This window comes from Lipotes vexillifer, unplaced genomic scaffold (genome assembly GCF_000442215.2).
Source record: "Lipotes vexillifer unplaced genomic scaffold, Lipotes_vexillifer_v1.1 scaffold1207, whole genome shotgun sequence".
NCBI lineage: Eukaryota > Metazoa > Chordata > Mammalia > Artiodactyla > Lipotidae > Lipotes > Lipotes vexillifer.
Window position 1 is genome coordinate 1,038,673 of NW_006772733.1, and position 3,621 is coordinate 1,042,293.

At 43.9% G+C, this 3,621-nt stretch overlaps 1 pseudogene across 1 annotated transcript; it reads left to right on the forward strand.

Annotated features, from left to right (window-relative positions):
- Positions 1 to 1,227: 1,227 nt before the first annotated feature.
- On the forward strand, positions 1,228 to 3,314 carry LOC103084180 (cleavage and polyadenylation specificity factor subunit 6 pseudogene; annotated as a pseudogene). Its single transcript, XR_456919.1, has one exon. The product of XR_456919.1 is annotated as a cleavage and polyadenylation specificity factor subunit 6 pseudogene (transcript).
- Positions 3,315 to 3,621: the final 307 nt, after the last annotated feature.

A 3,621-nucleotide genomic window follows, 5' to 3' on the forward strand; every position in this document is an offset into this window, starting at 1 on the left:
GGGGTCCTTGGGAGGTGATTAGGTCATGAAGGTAGAGCTCTCATGAATGGGATCAGTGCCCTTATAAAACAGACCCCACAGAGATCCCTCACCCCTTATGACATGTGAGGGTGCAGCAAAAATACAGCCATCTATGAACAAGGAAGTGCTTGGGCCTCACCAGACACCAAATCTGCCAGCACCTTGATCTTGGACTTCCCAGCCTCCAGAACTGTGAGAAATAGATTTCTGTTGTTTATAAGCCACCCAGTCTGTGGTATTTGTTTTTAATTAATTAATTAATTAATTTTTGGCTGTGTTGGGTCTTTGTTTCTGTGCGAGGGCTTTCTCTAGTTGTGGCAAGCAAGGGCCACTCTTCATCGCGGTGCGCGGGGCTCTCACTATCACGGCCTCTCTTGCTGTGGAGCACAGGCTCCAGACGTGCAGGCTCAGTAGTTGCGGCTCACGGGCCTAGTTGCTCTGCGGCATGTGGGATCTTCCCAGACCAGGGCTCGAACCCGTGTCCCCTGCATTAGCAGGCAGATTCTCAACCACTGAGCCACCAGGGAAGCCCTGTGGTATTTTTTTATAGCAGTCCTAACAGACAAAGACAATATGCTATATTCATATAATGGAGTACTACTAGGCAACATAAAGGAATGAACAATTGATACATATGTGTGGATGGATCTCAGAAGCATTATGTCAAGTGAAAGAAGCCAGACTCAAAAGACAACATATAGTTTAATTGCATTCACATGAAATTTCTAGAAAAGGCAAAACTGTAGAGACAGAAAGCAGATGAGTGGTTGCCTGAGGCTGGGAGTAGGATCAGGAATCAACTATAGACAAACACAAGGGAACTTTTTGAAGTGAAAGAAGTATTTCAAACTTGGATCGTGATGATGATTGCACAATTTCAGAAATTTACTAAAAATCACTGAATTATCCATTTACAGTGAGTGAATTGTACAGTATATAAATTATCCCTCAATAACACTGTTAAAAGTAGAAAATAAATAAATGAAGGTAAGAGAAGAAGTGAAGAATAGGAAGTATGGAGACAGTAGGAGCATTCATGGAATAGGAGAAAAGAAAGACATGCACAAAGAAGCCATATCACCACAGACTGTGGACGTAGGCATAGTGCTTCCTTGCCTTCTGTGTTTTATCCTTTATGTTAAGATTTTAGACAGAGATCCGCTGCTGCTACTGCGGCAGACAGACCTGCAGGAGGCGGCAGGTGGAGGCGGCTGAGGCTGAGAGAAGATGGCGGATGGTGTGGACCACACAGACATTTACGTGGATGTGGGTGAACAATTCAACCGGGAAGATGAATATGATGGGCATGATCAGATAGATTTGTATGATGACATCATCTCTTCATCTGCAAATAATGGAGATGCCCCAGAAGATTGGGATTACGTGGATACTCTCCTACCAACTGTTGGTGATGATGTGGGTAAAGGAGCAGCATCAAATGTTGTCTATATGTATACTGGAAAGAGAATTGCATTGTACATTGGAAATCTAACATGGTGGACAACAGATGAAGACTTAACTGAAGCAGTTCATTCTTTGGGAGTAACTGATATTTTGGAGATAAAATTTTTTTGAAAATCAGGCAAATGACCAGTCAAAGGGGTTTGCCCTTCTTGGTGTTGGATCTGAAGCATCCTCAAAAAAGTTAATGGATCTGTTGCCTAAAGGAGAACTTCATGGTCAGAATCCTTTTGTAATTCCATGCAATAAACAGTTCCTGAGTCAATCTGAAATGCAGTCCAGAAAAACTATACAATCAGGACAAATGTCTGGGGAAGGTAAAGCTGGTCCTCCAGGAGGCAGTTCACGTGCAGCATTTCCACAAGGTGGTAGAGGACAGGCCTGTTTTCCAGGGGCTGATCCTAGTGGGGACAGATTTCTTGGACCAGCAGGACCAGGAGGGCCACCTCCACCTTTTCCAGCTGGACAGACTCCACCACGTCCAACCTTGGGTCCTCCAGGCCCACCCAGTCCACCAGGTCCTCCACCTCCTGGTCAGGTTCTGCCTCCTCCTTTAGCTGGGCCTACTAATCGAGGAGATTGCCCTCCACCACCAGTTCTTTTCCTGGACAACCTTCTGGGCAGCCTCCATTGGGTCTGCTTCCTCCTGGTCCTCCACCTCCAGTTCCAGGCTATGGCCCCCCTCCTGGTCCACCACCTCCACATCAGGGACCACCTCCACCTCCAGGCCCCTTTCCACCTCACCCACCTGGCCCTCTTGGGCCACCCCTTACACTCACTCCTCCTCTGTATCTTCCTGGATCACCTCCAGGTGCCCCACCACCAGCTCCACCTGGCTTTCTTTCCTCTACCAACTAACAGCGGCGTGCCTACACCACATAGCTGGGGGCCACCATCAACAGATCCATATGGCCAGCCTCCGCCATATGATAGGGGTGACTGTGGGCCTCCTGGAAGGGAAATGGTTACTGCAAGAACACCATTGAGTGAAGCTGAGTTTGAAGAAATCATGAATAGAAATAGGGCAATCTCAAGCAGTGCTATTTCAAGACCTACCTGTGTCTGATGCCAATGCTGGTGATTATGGCAGTGCTACTGAGACATTGGTAACTGCAATTTCTTTAATTAAACAATCCAAAGTATCTGCTGATGATCGTTGCAAAGTTCTTATTAGCTCTTTGCAAGATTGCCTTCATGGAACTGAATCCCAGTCTTATGGTTCTGGATCAAGACATGAACGATCGGGAGAAAGGGATCATAATAGATCACGAGAAAAGAGTTGGCGTCGTAAATCCCACAGTGGAGATCGTCATGATGATTATTACAGAGAGAGAGGCAGAGAACGAGAGAGACACCGGGACCGGGACCGAGAGCATGACCGAGAGTGCGAGTATCTTCATCGTTAGAAGCTGAAGGAAGAAGAGCACCTTCCAAGACAAAACAGTCTTCATGGGGGAAAAATGATGCTTGTCCAGCAGTTTGCTTCTTGTGATTGAACTGAACCTGTAAGGATTCATGGATAAAATGAACAGGAATAGATCTGAATAAAGTAAATCTGCATAAATGCTAACCAGTAGCTCTACTTTTATTTTTTATGTTGCTTACCTGTTTTATATGAAGGAAACCTGTGTGATTTTAAAAGTTTTAGCTTTTGCAAATTTATTACTGGTTATATACATTTGGCCATTATAATGGGCAAGCAATTGGGAAAAAAATGTCAAGTAAATGCTTGTTTTATAGTGGTTTGTTTTTGTTAAAAATGTTCATATGATAATGACTGTAAACAGCACCACTTTGATTACAATAGATGTAGTGTTGTAATAAACTGTTTAATGGGGGAAAGTATTTTAGACAAATTGAACACTACCAGAGTTTACAAAATTTTAGAAATATTTGGTATGAACACCATAATTTCAAATGCTCTAACAGCTCAAGAAAATAGGTGCAGTAGAACACCACATATATATCTGCCACTGCTTCTTTCTATGTTACATTTCCCTGAGCATTTGGCTTCTTGATTTAACCCATACATAGTATACTACTTTTGCACCAAATGAATTATGCCAATGTTTTATGCCATTTTGAGTAGCTTGCAGTATCTATGGAGGCAAGTTGAATCATTTTGCTGTACACCTGAAA